The sequence below is a fragment of the Bombyx mori genome, chromosome 23 (assembly GCF_030269925.1).
Source record: "Bombyx mori chromosome 23, ASM3026992v2".
In the NCBI taxonomy this organism is placed as follows: Eukaryota; Metazoa; Arthropoda; class Insecta; order Lepidoptera; family Bombycidae; genus Bombyx; species Bombyx mori.
The window spans coordinates 613,573-632,760 of NC_085129.1; the positions used below are offsets into that span (position 1 = coordinate 613,573).

General features: G+C 40.2%; 1 non-coding gene across 1 annotated transcript; it reads left to right on the forward strand.

The window, feature by feature from the left end:
* The first annotated feature begins 16,137 nt into the window (after positions 1 to 16,137).
* Positions 16,138 to 16,210, forward strand: Mir2816-3 (microRNA mir-2816-3). Its single transcript, NR_107414.1, has one exon. It is a non-coding gene; the product is annotated as a microRNA mir-2816-3 (primary transcript).
* The last annotated feature ends 2,978 nt before the right edge of the window (positions 16,211 to 19,188 follow it).

Consider the following 19,188-nt stretch of genomic DNA (forward strand, 5'->3'; position numbering starts at 1 on the left):
CATGATTACGTACTATGCGAGTTTGTGCTCATAATAAATATGTACATATTAAATACTGTTACGCGCTGGGGCTCGGGATGTATAAAACTTTCACCGAAGTACAAATTAAAACTATTTTTAACACTTAGAACGCATAAGGAACACTTTACAAATCGCAATTCGCTTCTTCCGCTTCGCTTCAGGTGATCCGTTTGCTGTTTCGCTTCGCGTAGAACCGATTACTAACTAATTTCCCTCATCTCTGCAACGCTTATATAGTGAACACGACAAATCCACAATTTTTTTTTTTTTATTGCTTAGATGGGTGGACGAGCTCACAGCCCACCTGATGTTAAGTGGTTACTGGAGCCCATAGACATCTACAACGTAAATGCGCCACCCACCTTGAGATATAAGTTGTAAGGTCTCAGTATAGTTACAACGGCTACCCTATACCCTTCGAACCGAAACGCATTACTGCTTCACGGCAGAAATAGGCAGGGCGGTGGTACCTACCCGTGCGGACTCACAACAGGTCCTACCACCAGTAAAAAATTACCAAGAACATTCCCGATTGTGCGAGTCGTTTCGATATTTGTTTCCGCTATTGCTAATAGATGGCATTACACTTCTCGAGCGTTCTCGATATTACTAGTTCTTTTGAGATTCGTTTCTGCCATTCGACGACAGATGGCGTATATCTTACCGGCGTAACAATAATTTTCTGAGGCTTGAATGACTGATTCACTTTTTTGAAAAACAAGTACACTGGGGCCTTGAATCGTTGGATCGGTCATCAGACACGTGCCCCGTGGCATGATCAGCGTCAGGGACCATTCAAACAATAAACATATTACCTTCCTCTACTGTCCGCCATCTGACTGTAGTAAAATTAAAATAAAATTACACTTTTATGGTAAACTAATCGCTAAAATTCTGTTCAATAAAACAAAACCTAAGAAAAAAAAACACGACCTTCGTCTTTATCATCATTTTGGAAACATTGAGATAATTAAATAGTATTTTTCCAAAAGCAGATCGTCTTACAAAACCGATCCATGGCCACCCTATTCTCGTGTTGGAAGATATAAAACTGTAGACGTGCGTGTATCCACGCGACGCCCGTACCAGTTGATAACTTCACCCTGAAGCGTTTTGATGAAATACAATCTGTTTATATTATAACTTTGTATACGTGACTATCCTAAGGAATTTATAAAGTTATGGGGTGCGTCCGTGGCGTTAGGGGTAAGACGACCTGTGCAGTACACGTACTCCTACTCAACTACAACTGCTTTGTAATCCTTATCCGTCTTTTATAATTCGGCTTCTGAAATTGTAGTTCTAATCCTGGGGCAATTACCGTTTCTTTAATAAATACATACACATATCTCGCGGGTATTAACGGGACAATTTTACTATAAATAACATTGCGTCATAAAACTTTTAATGTAATTACATAAAAAATTAATTACGTAATTAATAGCGGTAGAGCTAATGGTATGACCCATATGTGTAGACACCACCCTGCCGCTCTGCATACATTCGAGAGAAGGAATGAAGACTACTACTACACGCCGAGTTCGGTCTTCACTTCGTCATATCTAGGAGCTCCGGTTACACCAGAAGGGCTCTTAGCTAAACTTTGACAATAATCGACTGCACTACGCGAGGGCACACGTGTGTTTTTCAAACTCCTTGAAACTTAAATTTAAAAGAAGATAAATCGATAAACCTCAGGATATACCTATTTGTATCACAGAAACAGGAGATTTATATTAAAGTTCATCAAGAAAACTAATTAGTGACGTGTGCTAATGCGATTTTTCGAAACTAACTTAACTCGCCGCCTAGTCCCTTTTCGATCAGGAAATTTAATTATGATCAGCTCATTTTTCCCCACAAGGACACGCAGGTCTTTGCCAGCGTGGGCAACTGGAAGCAATCCTCGACATAGCGTGTATTCAGGAGCACATTCCATTACGCTTTCAACAAAAGCGATCACGAAAAAAAAAACAAGTTTCATCAGAAATTTAATAATACAAAAGGACTTTAATTTCGTATGAAAAAGGCAAAATTATTAGGGTCATTAAATTTTCATTTGTATTAAAAGCGGTGCGTCCGGTCCCCCGGGAACTCATTTCGGTTTTACAAAGGAAACACGGAATTTCCACAAGTGGGCCTTCAACCGATCAGGTAGGCTATATCCTCGAGGCTTCGAGATAAAATATTTATTTTCTTTGACTGCGCTGTGTGATAGACTTCACTGGAATAATCACAAAAAAAAATCGGTTGTCTGTAAAGTCGGTTTACTGACGATAGTTAAACGTGACAACGTCATAAGAAAATACTGATGGAATGGTATCATTTATCAAAAGAAAATTTTAATTTTATTTGTTTGATAGATATTTTGTATGGACAATTGACACCACATTCACTTTTCACTGAACTTCATACTTGACGAAAACATGTAAATATTGTATAGCAGCTGTCCACACGGATGCATCGCTCACTCAAGTAGGAGAGAGACAGATGTCGAATGCTGCCGAATGCGGAGGCCGATTGTGCCTCTTTGCCGCTCGTTGCGCGCTCTCGCTTGCACTTCAAGCCTGAAATGGAACGCCTCAGAGCGAGGTAACGCCGCATGAGTCATGTTTTCCGTGCGTGCAGCCGGATCCATCGAATTATAAGACGTTGTCACGTCAAAAAACAACACGAAACCGCACCAGAACCATATTTTCAATAGTATTTTTTTTCAAGAGAAGTATCCTAACGGTTGCCCCCGGTTTTTGATAGCTATTTATTATACATCGGTATGCGTAGTGAGAGTATTTTAACGCTGTCGATAGCGTAAAAGCTAACTAATTTTTTATGAAGTTGGAACGTTTGCCTACGTTTGCCGCTAGGGGCGCTGTTCCAACTGCATACAAATTTGAGTTAACTTTTACGCTATCGAGAACGATAAAAAACTCGCACTAAGCACACAGAATCATAGACATAACACCAAAAGTTTACTGTCTATTTTAGAGTCATTATTTCTAATTTTATAAAATCTCGAATCGTCTAGAATGGGATTGTCGCGTGACATCCTCCCAACTTCGACACGAAATCACATTGCCCTTTTGTGCAAATAAATACAAACAAAGAAACTGAACACGCGAAACTTTCAAGGCAATCAGTCTTCACGATAATTCATTCTCTTACAACCCAAATGGTACTTGTCCGATTTTAGGTTTTATCGAACATAATTTCTACGCGGTTAAGTTAAGACTGAATTTTGTATCTTTAGAAAGGTGTATTAGTTACTTTTTGGGCATAGTTGGTTTGTATATTTTTCGTTTTCATTGATCAGTGAACGTTAGCTTTTCAGGATTGCCTGCACGGAACGGTGCCTCACAACGTAATTTACTTTCACTCACACTCTACCATCGCTCAGGTGAGTGTTCAGAAGAAACCTTTGTTGCGTTTTGGTCATATCAGCGTTTTTACCGAGCGAATTACACCGGAAAATTAAATTGATTTATGTCAGTATTTTATAGGCTATTACGCCGTGTACTATTTCATAAGATAATATCTAAAACAGAGTTTTAATTATACGAGATTAAAGCATTTTGTACGCGTTTTCATTAAATATTTTTTATTAATTGCGTTAATGAGTAAACGAATCCACCTGGTTATAAGTGGCCATCGGAATCCATAAGCATCACAACCTAAATGCGAGGTGAAGGTCGGAATCTGAATTGTATTGCTTAATAGCTGCCCCACCCAAAATGGTAGTACCTTCGCGTAATGTAACTCACATTACGCCCTGCCAGTTAATGCCAATTGGCGATCCCATTGCGTTTTTATGATACTTGGATAACGCTGCCGCCCAGTCTCCGTTGAATTCATTACTCGCCTTTTAACGACGCCCACAAAGAGAGATGAGGTTGTGCGATTCTAAGCCGACACCAAGTAGTAGAACGTGAAGGATGAGACGTTCAGTGCGTCCCTGCCGAGGGTGGGGACAAGCGTGGATTCGAATCTTACAGTCTGGTACATATTTTTCTACCAGAAATACGTAACTAACGCGTGTGTTCACGTGTAGCGACTTCCACCATCCAGGAATAGCATCGTCTGATAAAAATGAAACTCGGAAATATTATGCGTTTGCGTCCTGATGGAAGAGCGTGTGGGCCGCTCGGGAGGCGCTACTGTCCTCTGTCCATCCACATTCCTGAGCCCGCGGTCCAGTTCAAGCTATTTGACAGTCATTTAACATTCAAGGAAAAGACGAGCTCAATGCCTAGATAATGTTAAGCGGTTACCAGAGCCCGTGGGAATGCTGCCACCCACCTTGAGCCTTTTGGTGTAAGTTTCACTTGTATAATATTAACGGACCTGGACTGAAAAGCTTGGCCCATTGAAGAGTGATTTTTTTCCCTACATATGCTGATAGCCTTGAGAGGCTATTTCAGCTTCACCCTAACATGTAGGTGAGCTCACGGGGCTTAAACCGGAAGTGTTGCCAACACTGGCCCTAGGAAGAGCAGTGCTTCGCAGAATCTACCACTGGATGGAAACCGCGACCCACTGAGAAGATCCGGCGAGAAACTCAGTGGGCTGTGTCTATGGGTTAATTCGCTCGTCGAGCCCGAGTCCTTCGTTGCAAGCGACGGGTTCGACGAGGACGGTGACCGGAAGAGTGGTAGCAGTAGTAGTCTACGCACGCGGCCAGCAGCCGGCTCGACGATATTGTATAATGTTGATATAGTACACCGGCGCAACCCGCCTGTCGCTCCATCTCATTTTACGAGCACAAACATCCCCAAAAGAAATGAAGCAATTATTGATACTGCTAGTGTCTGCGATCGTGACGCATGGCACAACGACCATGCTCGTTGTTGTTAGGGTTTTAAAATTCTGCCTAGCGTATAACGTGCAATGTATCTTTGAAAGAAAAAACAGTGTGTGTAATTTTTGGGGTTGAGGGCGACGCACGTGACAGGGAGCCTGGATCGATACTACGTCCGACAACTGTTGCGCTATTTCGACTTCCCTTTCACTCTCATAGCGCTTTCATTAGTTAAAAGGAGAGGACACGAAGGACATCCAGCTCGAGCTCATAGCGCAAAACTCACGCATCGAATCTGCCTTCTTATTCGCACCCGTGAAGATTAGTGGTTGCAAGAGAGGGTGGCAGGATGCGGTATCGCATGCTCCCAGACGTCACAAAGGAGGTCGAACGATGAATAACAATGCGGACTGCGGGAACTGCGTCCTTATCGACGAATACCCTGAAACGTTTGACCTACGTTTACGTTACGACTTACGTTTGATAATACGGAAGCTATTAATGTTTCGTTTGTAAAATAATATAAAAAATTATATGTAAAAATTACTTATATGTAAATTATATGTAAAATCTATATATGTTAAGCGGTTACCGAAGCTATTAAAAGCAATGGACGTATACTGTTGCACATTTTTAGTTTAACTCGATGTTTCAGTTGCATTAGAAATACGAACGTCTAGCTTTTCAGAACAGAACGCTTCGCAGCTGGAATGGTGACAACTGTAGTGACAATCCGGGTGGATTGAGAATACACGCATCAATACACGATAAAGGAATTAGAGGAAGGAACAAAGAAAGTCAGAAGAAATATAAAGGTTTTACAAGCTGTTGATTACATAGTATTTCTGCTTCTTTTTTATTAGAGGATAAGTTGATTAGATCTGAGCCCGGGCAATGTCAAGCGGACACCGCGGTGGTCTATACACGGTCAAAGTGTTGAAGTCTCAATTGGAGCGGGTTTTTTTCCCTACCTAAGCTCTTGAGAGACCATTTCAGCGTAGCCCTAACAAGTAGGAGAGCTCACGGGGTTCAAACCTGACGACGTTGCTAACACTAACTCTAGTAAGAGCAATGCTTCGCAGAACTTACCACCGGATCGGAAACGCGATCCACTGAGAAGTTCCGGCGAGAAACTCAGTGGACTGTGTCTGTGGGCTAATTTACTCGCCGAGCCCTTCGTCGCAAGCGATGGGTTCGACGAGAACGATGACCGGTTGCAGTGGTGCAAACGGCTGTTATACCCTTTAAACCAACACGCACAACCTAGCCGCACAGACTTGCAGTGTACAGTAAAAGCGGGGTGGCACTACTATAGCTAGGCCAAGCTTGTACCAGCTACCACTTAACTACCGACTCACAAAGTCGTGAGTAAGATTGTCGATATTACAGTGTATAATAGAAGACTGAGTATACAGCGGTCTGACCTCCCACCTTTGAAGATTAAAACGTAATTAAGACGCAAATTTTCGTTTTAATATTCTTCCATTAACTCCTGAAAAGGTCCGTGAAAATAACCGAGTAAAAAATATTATTCAGTAACGGACGAAAAATAACAGATAATAAAACGTGCTTCGCAAACAAAAGGTTCCAAGCTGGATACATTATCATTTCTGCTCTGAAGGTTTCTTGCTTACGTGGCAGGAGCCGGATCACAAATCAATAAAAATCTAAATACCTTTTTAATTATCTCATTTGATATTTAAAAACACTAATGCAAAAAACTTAGTCCAGAGCCACTGTCGCATATAACTATAATGCCAATTATAGAATGTTCTAGAGGATTAGTTTAAACATAATTGTTTCTCGAACGTAAATCGGCAAGCCGCAAAGCGATCGAGCGATGCCGCCCTGCCCGGTGTCCACACTTTGTACTCTCATGAATATTCATCGCCGTCAACTCTTTATTTGGAAATATAGCTTTTAGTCCGAGTTTGTTCATTACTAAAAAAATTTCAGCACCCAAAGTAAATTTTGTTTTTTCTCGGATAAAAGGATAGTAGAAAACTTCGAACGTTTTATATTGGCGAAAGGCAGACAATGGTTAATTGGACGATAATGGGAACAAATCAAGCCGTAATCTTGCAATTACTGCTAGGCCCTTTTTATTGTATTAGTACTAAATAGGTTTTGCTTTTAGCGTAAGTTAGAAATGAGACTTTTCTTTTCTTTTTTGCATTTAAAATAGTGTAGATACCCTGGGAAGAACCCTGGGGCATTACTTGAGATAATCCTATCATTAAAATGCAGAGTTCATTCACAGCACCTGGAAACACTAGGCTCCTCCATCGTATTTCCAGAGATCTTTTTTGCCTCGGCTTTGGAATGAATTCCTCTCCATCATATTTTCTGAATCGACATGTTCTGAGCGGTCGACAACGGCTGTGCCTCTAAAACTGCTGCTGTCCGTAAAACTCTGATTACTCAGTGTCATACTGAGACAATGAATATAAAATAAGACAAGATACAGACAGACTAAACACACTCGTAGTCGGCATACTGAGGGCGGTTGGCCTGCGCCGGACTTTAGAGCTCGTCACATGAATTTACATTGGGTTCGTCTTTCATTTGAACTTGGTTAATTCTGGGGGCTGTGGACAATTTTAATTACCCTTCCGAGTTTCTGATGTAGCTCTTTGTCTGTTTTTAATTAAATTTTAAATATTTTATTACATTTAAACTTCTACAATTTACTCACATATTTGACTTGAACTTTTATAATTATCATTTGTCGATTCTCTTTTAATAGTGTAACACTGTTATAATTATTAACATTCCTGATTTGTTAGCAAGACTTTGGAACATATTTAATATGACTTTAATAATAATAAATAAACGTACAAAAGCAGTTTACGGATGCACAAAATTTAACAACAAATATTTGCGCTCGACTAACAGCTAATAGCAATTTTATAAATTTCTTTTCCACCTCATTTTAACGTTATCATTGTTCCCTTTATCGGCTTTGGAGACGGCTACCCAGCTCAACGTGTGTGTGCACAAGTACACACATAATCAAAAAACCTACACATTAAGGACTCTCCAATCCACCCCACATACAATTTTAATTAACAAAAAAACTTTTATATAAAGTTATGTAATTAGAAAGAAAATGGAGCGCGCTTCGAATATTTAGTGTAATGATCGCTGGAAAGTTTAATTACGGGCGTGCTACGAGAGCCCTGCTAAAACTAGCTCTGATATTATATTATGAAAGTTATTATAACTCTGCTGAATAATTTAATTTACTGTATTGTTAATTGTAAGCAAATTTAGTAACGCCCTGCTGGGTGTGTCTGCCGGGGTATTGGAAGCTCGCTCCGGCGGGTAAGGCCTACCTACCTATACGAACGCGCATCAGACATGCGTTCCTGTTTGCAGGCTGCAGCAGGGTTATATTCCTCGATCCGTTAACGGTGCTTTTAGGCACCTCAAGCACCGGTCACCGTCCTCGCCGAACCCGTCGCTTGCGATGAAGGTCTCCACGAGTAAATTAACCCATAGACACAGTCCACTGAGGCTCGCTCACCTGACCTGGTGAAACTGGAAAGGCCTCCGGGCCACCAGTAATCTTTCAATCATAAAAAAAAATTCCACTGAGTTTCTCGCCGGATGTTCTCAGGAAACGCTACCCGCGTTTCCGATCCGGTGGTATTTTCTGCGAAACACTGCCCTTGCCAGGGCCAGTGTTATCAACACCCCGGCTTAAGCCCCGTGAGCTCACCTACACATAAAGGAGAAGCTGAAAGAGCCTCTCAAGGCTATCAGCATAGGTAAAAAAAAACAGTTATACAATACCATTGAGACTTGGAGCTTCTGTCTCAAGGTAGGTGTAGACATTCACGTTCACGTTGTTATGTCTTTGGATACGAACGGATACCTAACCACTGAACACTGGGACGAGATTGGTTTGTAGATTAAAAAAAACTGACATCAGATCTCTTAGTTTAGAATATTTTTACAAGTAATAAGCGTTCGCTCATTAATACTACTATTCAACTGCATTAGTACTATTAAATATGTTAACTGATAAACTTATCAGTATGAACAAAAATATCAAGCAAATGCTTTTACTGGGGGTAAGACCCTGCCTATTTCTGCCATGAAGCAGTAATGCGTTTCGGTTTGAAGAGTGGGGCAGCCGTTGTAACTATACTGAGGCCTTAGAAATCTTATCTCAAGTAGCGGTATTTACGTTGTAAATGTCTATGTGCTCCGGTAACCACTTAACACCAGGTGGGCCGTGAGCTCGTCCACCCATCTGAGCAATAAAAAAAAACAACTCAAAAACATTTACTGTGTAACCAAAAGACGCAAATGCCCTATTTATCTTCGTAAGACGGGTCTGACCTTCCCAACGCGTCAAGTATCAAATTTATAGTGCGGACGCGGCCAATCGGCTTAATTAACTCTTACTGGGGGGTTTGAAATATTAAGGTGTGCCGGCCTATAGGGGCGTGGGGGTGAGGAAGAGGTCAACGTGTGTCTAGGTGCAGGCTGTGAGCCTGTATTACAACGTTTATGTTTTACTTATTAACGTAAATGAGATGTCACGGCGAACATGGTGCTTTTTATAACTTATTGTGGGTCAACGAACTCACGGTCAATCTTATATTAAATTGTTACCGGAGTGTGTGTCACAACGTGAATACAGTCAAGAACATGTCGGGGCAGCCGTTGTACCTTATTGATACTGAGACCTTAGAACTCATATCTCAAGGTTGAAGATTGAAGTGGCGGCATTTACGTTGTGGATGTCTATGGGTTCCAATAACCACTTAACACCAGGTGGGCTGTGAGCTCGTCCAACCATATAAGCAATAAAACATTTTAAAAAATATATAAAATATTTCAGCTCGGCGACAACTGTAAAGGATAAGCCTGTTTATTATAATTTCTAATCCTTATTAATGACTGGGCTACTCAACGTAATCTATACTAGCTATAGAATAAAAAGTAATTCAAATCTACAGTAGAATATAAAAAGCTACTCCCAACTGCCCTTCAAACACTTAATCCTCAAAGGATAAAACTCGAATTCCATTAACATATATAATCCTGATCTGGCAGCGGGCTCTGGCACAAGGAGCAGACTGTGTTGCCAAATATTTTTTCCTTAATTGCCAGGCTTTGTTCGGTTGTAGACAACGCTGGTAACATCGGCGCCGCGATGCGTGAGACCCCAGTACTAGAATGCTTAAGTTACATTTTTGTTCAATTTGGTGTTTAGCTCGTATCTTGGTTATTAAGACTGAGTGCCTTGAACTCAAAACGAAGTTATATTTCTATAAGAGTACTACTAGCTGGCCCGGTAAACTTGTTTTGCCATATAAATTATTACTAGGAAAGATAAATAGTCGAGACACCGACCGCAGCGCCATCTGCCGGGCTAATTTGTAAATCTAAACCATTCTCGAATCCACCTGAAGGTACACAGAAAATTACATTAAAATCGGTCCAGCCGCTTAGGAGGAGTTCAGGGACAAACACACGCACAGAAGACAACGCTCAGCGCCCCTGGCGATTGCTGCGGCCCGTAGACACCATAACGGAGATCGGAGATCCCTGCTCAACTTAAAGCATAAAATTAAAATCATATTTGTACTGATAAAGCGGCACTACTATTTCAACTAGAACGTATACGTACTTACTTCACGACAGATGAAACAGGCAAGATGGCTATACCAACCAGCTAGGGATTACAAGATGAATACTACATATCTACCTCACAATCAGGAATTCGATAGGTAGGTACAAAATATGTCCGGTGAATGCTACAGGGGCTATGTTAAAGAATTGTACCGGAAGCTTAAGGTCAGTGTTGCGTTTTTCAGACATCATGAGTAAACGAACTCAGAGCGAAAACGGTTTGTGTAGTCCACAGACATCACAAGAAACTAGCACTGGTTTTAACATACGAGTTGGTAGACTCAACTTTATGGTGTAACGATTGTCAAACCCGTATACATGCATGACTGCTTCGCGGTAGTATTAGGCAGGAGAGTGGTACCTAACCGTACGGGGCCACCACTACACGCCGTGCGGTCACTACACTGGCGGGCGCGTTGTTCATACCCTCGTTTGACGCCTTCAGCTCTAACATTAGGAGTAGGCTTAGGGACCCCGGTAACCGTACTCGTCGAACTCGACAAAGAGGTCGACGTGCAACCTAACCCACGCATCGGCCCGCTGAGTTTCTCGCCGGATCTTCTCAGCGGGTCGCTATTCCGATCCGGTAGTAGATTCATTCGCGAAGCAGCTGCTATTGGGTTGTTAGGTCTCCTTCGGAGGCGCTCGGGCAGCTGTTACTAAATCCCACCCTTTCTGGCTGAGCCTTTGCTCGCCCACCTGTCCTGGTGAAACTGGAAAGGCCTCCGGGCCACCAGTAATCATTCAATCATAAAAAAAAAAAAAAAAAAAAAAAAAAAAACAATAATCATACCCTCGTAACTGCAATAAACTAAGTCACTTCTAGTTTCCGCACGGTGATGTGTAATTATATTTATGTTTCCGCCTGGTACTATTGAGGCATCAGCTCCTTGTTCCGGCAGAAATTTATGAGTACTTTTTTAATTGCCTTTATGGGCAGACGAGCGTACGGCCCACCTGATTGTGAGTGGTTACCGTCGCCCACGGACGTCAGCAAGGCCAGGGGCAGAGCCAAGTTACTGCCTACTACGAGTATAATGTATGTACCATAATGATGTTGCTTGACACAGTTGAAGTCAAATGCAGTCGTCGTTCGTAAAGTTAACGTAAAGCTATAATAGACTTTATAATACGCCTTTATTAGCTTGGTATGTATGTATATCTGTTTTCGTGTAACTGAATCTTTCAACGTCAAGACATCAGATTAGCATGAAAATTTGCACACGCATAAAGGACCGATGATAATACAATAGTCTTACACTTCGCTGACTTCGCTCTAATACCCTGACCGGAAAACAAAAAAAAATATTAGTTCGTTTTACTAATTAGATGACTTTTTTTAGTTTTTGAACTATATAGTTATGTTATTTAGAATAAGAAATAATAACTAGTGCGTAACTCTTTAATAAAGTCAACTGGGTGATATATTTGATTCATGGACGTCAGATGCGAATCTGAACATGAGGCGCGTTAAGGAGGTAGCAATTGGCACTTTATTTACAAACAATACGATCGGTAGTACCCGAGATGCTATATATGTACACAATTGCATACGAAATTGGCTTAACTTTTACGCTATCGAGAACGTTAAGAAACTCGCACTAAGCATACTGATGTAATAAATAGCAAATGAACACGGCAACGGAATCCTGTTACCTCGTCTCAACGTCGACATGTGTTTACAAACAGTTAAAGATATCTCACAAATAGGATATCTGTTATATCTGACTCCCTACACTGTGCTGCTGACTACGTAAGTCCGAGTAAATATTCAACGGCCCGTTAAGAACGGTTCTGAAGCTTCTTAGGATTAAATACCCCCGCAGTTCCTGGCTAAGTTAAATTTTGCCGTAAGCAGAAATCCTCGCTGTCTTTGTCTTAATAACAGTGATGTCATTAATCATTACGTATATCCGGCTTGGAATATTTAACCTTTCCTTTCTTCAATTAAGTTTAATTCAAGATCAGTGATTTATTACCTTAATTGTATTAATTAATTTTATTTTAAAGCGACAATGCAACTAATTGGATAAAAATTAAGTCAACATCATTGTAGTTCGGGTACTGCTTAATATCTGCTGGACTATGAACTCATCTTTACGTCTTAACTATTAGTAGATATACGCGACCTATTTCAACCGTGAAGGAGTAATGCGTTTCGGTTTGAAAGGTGGGGCAGCCGTTGTAACTATAAGTTGAGACCCTTAGAACTTATATCTCAAGGTGGGTGGCGGCTTTTACATTGTAAGTGTCTATGGGCTCCGGTAACCACTTAACACCAGGTGTGCCGTGAGCTCGTCCACACACCTAAGCAATAAAAAACGTAAACAATAGGTACTAAAATAGGTTCTTCCGTTATTTAAGAAAAATCGGAATAGATTGTGAAACTCACAAATATATCGAGGGGTGAAAGGCTATTTGGTTCAAGCGACATTTTTGCAACTTTACACGAGAAACATTTTAAATTTAAAGCTTGGAAAAAATATCATAACAAAAAACTTCTTCAGTTAAGTATTTTAATGGAGTAAACTTAATAGAAGTTCAATTCAAAACATCGAACTGTTAATGCTAATACCAAATAAATTGCACCTTTAATTAAAAAGCTAAATAAATGTCGCGTATTAAGTGTAATGTCGCTTAAGCCAAGGCCTTTCACCCCTCGATATAGTAAGATCACAAAAGCACTATAGGTAAAATGAAATTAGTTTCAAGAAATTTATATTTTTCATACGTTTGGTGACACTCAAAGCGAATAACTACCGGATTTCATTAGTATTCACCTAAACCTGACTAGTCGTCGTCGCCTAAAGGATAAGACGTCCGGTGCATTCGTATGTAGCGATGCACCGGTGTTGGAATCCCGCAGGCGGGTACCAATTTTTCTAATGAAATACGTACTCAACAAATGTTCACGATTGACTTCCACGGTGAAGGAATAACATCGTGTAATAAAAATCAAACCCGCAAAATTCTAATTTGCGTAATCACTGGTGGTAGGACCTCTTGTGAGTCCGCACGGGTAGGTACCACCGCCCTGCCTATTTCTGCCGTGAAGCAGTAATGCGTTTCGGTTCGAAGGGTGGGGTAGCCGTTGTAACTATACTGAGACCTTAGAACTTATATCTCGAGGTGGGTGGCGCGTTTACGTTGTAGATGTCTATGGGCTCCAGTAACCACTTAACACCAGGTGGGCTGTGAGCTCGTCCACCCATCTAAGTAATAAAAAAAATAAAATAATAAAAACTTAATACATTCAAATACCCAACTATTCTAAACCAGTACAGATAGTCTTTCGCCCCTCGATATTATTTATATGTTTTTGTGACAATAAATTTGATTGAAGCTCAACTTCACGTTTACTTGTACTTCTAAGGTACGCGCGCCACACGTCATAGATCCACTCACATTATTTCTACTCAATCATCTATAAACGGAATATGAATAAGTTCATTACTCAATTTAGTTGCAACATAACTCGACTATTACCGTGAACCGAGGAAACTTCAAAATGAAAACTTAATAAGCCAGAACATGGCGAAATGTGGGCGTTGAGATGTTTGCTAAATTACAACGATCGACATAGTCCCGGATATGGCATCCAGTATCACGCGCGCGGCAATAAAACAAGTCGATTTTTGCTACTTCAAAGCTATTGCCATTTCGAACTTATATTTTATGTACCTAATTCTTACATTTTATTATCTCAATTCCAAACTGTAGCAATTCAAAAAGTATGTTCTTATATAATAGGTAATTACGAAGACACGTCGTTTATACTAATTGTACGCGTAAATGTCTGTTCTTCATTCATTCAAAGTATGAGTAAAGTTTCACTGCAACCTAATAGGTAACACGCCTCCCCATACTTCAAGCTGTCTTCACTACCATGAAGTTAGCGCCGCATTAGCTCTCTGTATGGTCCCACATGATCCTTCTAAGCTAACGAAACTTTCAACCGGCTTCAATTTGTAAAATTTTCTTTGCAATTCAAGGCTCGTCCATTTTTCATCTACAATCGAAATCTTCGACGCCTAGTTACAGACGCTGTGTTAGAGCGCATGCGCGGCACTACCCAAAGGGGGGTAATAAAATAAGAGGGTAGCCTCTTCCCTCGCATCCTCTGTAAGACTTGATTCATGTTATTGTACTCTATAATCTGCTTATTGTATCTTGCTTTTTATTAAAACGAAAAATTACGGAATAAACCTTTCTCGCTTAATTTTTATTAAAAAAATTGCTTTAGCCCGCAACTTCGTCCGCGGAGAATAGTTCACAATTATTGCTTTATTTTAGAACAAATTTGGTCAACATAAAAAAGTTATAGTGACCTTAACATATAGACATATGCTGTCGCGGACTTTTCTTTAGATCTTTTAAAAGGGAACAATTCTGTCATACATTATTTTAGCGAAACTTTAATCGTTTCTGCAGCGCACGCAGCAGAAGCTCTCAAAAGGGAAAAAAACTCCGATTTTGAAACATTCTTTATTGGTGCTCCGCTTGTTTTAGTGTGATGTTATATAGCCTATAGCCTTCCTCGGTAAATGGGCTATCTAACACTGAAAGAGTTTTTCAAATCGGCCCAGTAGTTCCTGAGATTAGCGCGTTCAAACAAACAAACTCTTTAACTTTATAATATTAAGTATAGACAACTATTATACCTAACTTTTAGATTTTGTTTATAAGTTGAAATAGGGAACTCCCGAACCATCTGATGTTTAGTGGCTACCACTGAGCTCACGGACACACGTCGGACTGCCTTTTACCTTAATACTTTAAGTCAAAGTCTTAGCTGTTGCGGTTTGTTCCTTCAGAACAGCCGACACAGACAGAGTGTTAGTACCGATCCGCACATGCTCAAATCACGGCCCACTGCTGTAATAGGTCCGGGCAGACGATCATCATATTATTATGGTAATATGTCAGAACTGAAACATAACTGGCAGCTACCATAGATAACGTAGACGTTTTTATTGCTAAGCGAATAAAATCCACAGCTCAGAGGCTCCGTTCATTCAGACTTGACAATCGTAACTCATCCCTTTGTGGAAGCGTGAGGCCATTACAATTCCCCATCCGAAATGTTACAAAAACACTTTTATGATACATTCCCGCGTTTATTTTATTTTGCTATAAATTTCAGACGATTTGTATACCATATAGTCGTGATCCGGAACGTAAAGTAAATACTTTATATTTATTAAGCCGATAGACAAAGGTTTTCGGGATTGGCCTTGATGAATAACGATATAAATTAATAATTAAAATTTTTGTTGAAATACTGAGCTACTTCTCCTAACCAAAGTTCACGAGGAACTGGTTATAATAGGTCATTCTAGTCTGTCTTGCATGTACGTTCTGATCAATAGCTGCGTTGACTATTAACAAGTGATATATGTAAGCAAATTTTTTTTATTGCTTAGATATGTGAAAAATTATTGCTTAGATGCGTGGATGAGCTCACAGCCCATCTGGTGTTAAGTGGTTATAGGAGCCCACAGACATCTACAACGTAAATGCGCCACCCACCTTGAGATATTATAAGTTCTAAGGTCTCATGCCCGTATCTTTAGACGTTTCGTCAAATAGTCCTCCACTCTTAACTCATCCGATGATGCTCGAGCATTTCTCCCAAACTTACTCGAGTTTGGTATTTTTAGTCGACCATTACAATACTCCTCAACTGTCCTCGAGTGAGGTAGAGTCGTGTTATTGCGTCACCACGACAACATCAGTTTGAGGAAAATTTTATCAAGCTAGCATTTTGATGGGTTTGCCCATAGAGTTCTGTAGTCTATGGTCATTGCTTAAGGTCAAAGTCAAGCTGCCGCTGTCTGTTTAACACTAGAAGCATTGAACTTGTTTGATGTTTTAGTTGCTGAGTTATTCGTAAATATGTGTGCGTGCGGTACATTTGAAAGTGTATTATTATTTTCTAACCCATTATTATTTTAGATTTCGGACCCGGTTTTGTATTTTTATTCGCCGTTTTTGTGTGATTTTGATTGCATCGTGTTGTTGAAGTACTTTTCCACAACCACCAGTTTATTATTATATAAATAAAACTTATAATCACATTGACTTTATTTTAATAAATATAATATAATAAATATAATATAATATAATATAATGGTAGTAACCTTGACTTGACAGTTCGTTTACTCCACTCCGGTTAGAAAAATTATTATTTTCCAAGGACGTTTGAGTGTAGTTTATTTTTACGACTAAGCATACCAAAACGCGCGTTGGAGGTTGAGTCGAGTCGAGTTAAGCTCGTGTGAACGACTAAAGATACGGGGGTAAGTTTTTACAGTACGACGGTTGCCCCGCCCTTCAAACCGAAACGCATTACTGCTTCACGGCAAAAAGAGGCAGGGTTGTGGTACCTGAAAAAGTGAATTGTGAATTGACCTGTACGGACGTCTCTTAGCGCGCGCACGTATAATCATTACAATAAGTTAACAACATTTATAAATAACCGTTTAAAATTATTCCATCCAGTACGGTATGTGCTTGAGATACCTGGAAATAAATACTCACATCGAGAAAAACGGCTACGCACTAAATTAATTCACTGCTTATTCTTAATTTATATACCTACAATACTTGATGAAGACGAAATTTGCTTATCGCCGAATACTTTCCGCAAGTCGAATTTGAAGAAAAGAAGAATTGTGGACATTCTATATGAGAAATATTTAACGGAACACTTAGAACAATCATAGAACACTTTAAAATTTTCAATTCACTTATCCTAGACTTGGATGTTTGTGTAAACGGTGTAATATCAAGCTTTGAAACTGTGTCTATTGTTAAATAAATTGATGAATTGTGGCTGACTTTAACATTTGTGTGCAAGATAATAGTGGTGATTGATTGGAATCAGTGGAAGAGTGAGACTCAAACAAAGTGATATTGCAAATTACTAAATTTTTAAATCTACCTTGTCACTGCATTATTTCTGCGTATAAACTTGCCACTAATAGAACTGTTTTTCACCGTAATTTGTAATATACTAATAGCCCATATTTAGAAACGGCCGGGTCGTACAATTGTGCGCGGTGTGGCGCCGGTTCGAATCTCACTATTGACATTGACTTTTTGGGTTCTTCTTTTCTTTTTTCTTTTCTTATATATTGTTATTTTCAAACAACCTAACCGCAATGGCATCGATTGATGAATGTTCTGGATGTCGTGATGTTCTCGGCGGCGACCCTTGTCTTGGATGCTGCAGATGTAAGGCTAAATATGACCTTGTTTGTGCAAATGTTGCCTCCTTTGATTATGAGCTAATGGACGCTAAACATAAAGCGTCATGGAAGTGTCCTGAATGCTGCAGCAAGGAGCCAAAAACTGGCAACATTAACACTCCTGTGCGTTCGACTCCATACTCGGACACAAAAAGTCAAGAAGAGGATGTACAGGGACAATCCAATGTCACTGTCCGCAAAAGGCCCACGAAATCATCACCGAAACCATCGCAGAGGCCACTGCAGAAACAGCAGCAGAAATTACCGCCAAAGCCATCACAGAAAGCAGCAACGCAATCATCTCAGAAGTCGCCGCCGAAATTGCAACCGCAACCATCTCTTGAGCCGCTGCCGCGATCGTCACAACTCCTGGAACCTAATTATGTTACTGAAAATAGGCTACGTGGGATTCTACAACAGGAAATATCTACCGCCTTGAACACCACCATTAAAAAAATTGTAGTGACCGAGTTTAAAAATGTGCTCGACAAGATAGATGGTTTCCGAGACTCTCTTGAATTTATGAGCACAAAGTATGAAGAGATGAAATCTAAATTCGAAAGTGAAACTTCAACTATCACTGAACTAAAATGTGATAACGAGAGGCTTAAAACAACCATTAGAGATCTCACTGCTAGGCTGAACGTTGTTGAACTACATATGAGAGAATCAAATATTGAAATAAATGGTATCCCGGAAAGTCGATCTGAGAATTTGGTCACTACCGTCATTCAATTATCCAAAGTTATTGAAAATCCGCTCACTAACGAAGATATCCAACGTGCTATCAGAGTTGCTAAAATTAGTAATGACAATCCACGTCCTCGGCCAGTGATTGTTAAGCTACGCAGTCCTCGTTCCCGTGATAGCATTTTGGCCGCGGTCAGTAAATTTAATCATAAGGATCCCGAGAAGAAGCTTTGTACACAGCATCTTGGAATTGGAGGAACTGTAAGCCCTGTCTACGTTTCGGAACATTTGACTCCGGCACTTAAATCGCTCCACGCTGCAACTCGTATAAAAGCCCGGGAAATGTCTTATAAATTTGTATGGGTTCGCAATGGGCGAATTTTTGCTCGGAAAACAGTGGAACATCAAGCTATAGCAATTAAAAATGTGGATAGTCTTAAGCTTTTAGTATAAGTTGTTAATGTATTTTGCTAATAATGAATTGGTGTATTTGATGATCGCAATGCTTGACATATACTACCAGAATGTGCAGGGCCTTAGAACTAAGACTAACGAGGTTTCAAAAAATATTCTGACGTTGAATTATAAGATTATTGCATTTACTGAAACCTGGCTCAACTCAAATATTTCTAATCACGAACTGATCGATGATAGATACATTGTTTATCGCCGGGACCGATCAAGCAGTGGTAATTCTAAAAAAGACGGCGGTGGGGTGCTCTTAGCTGTTTCTAGGGACATACCGTCTGCTCGTGTCAAGAGTTGGGAAACAAATGTGGAGGACTTGTG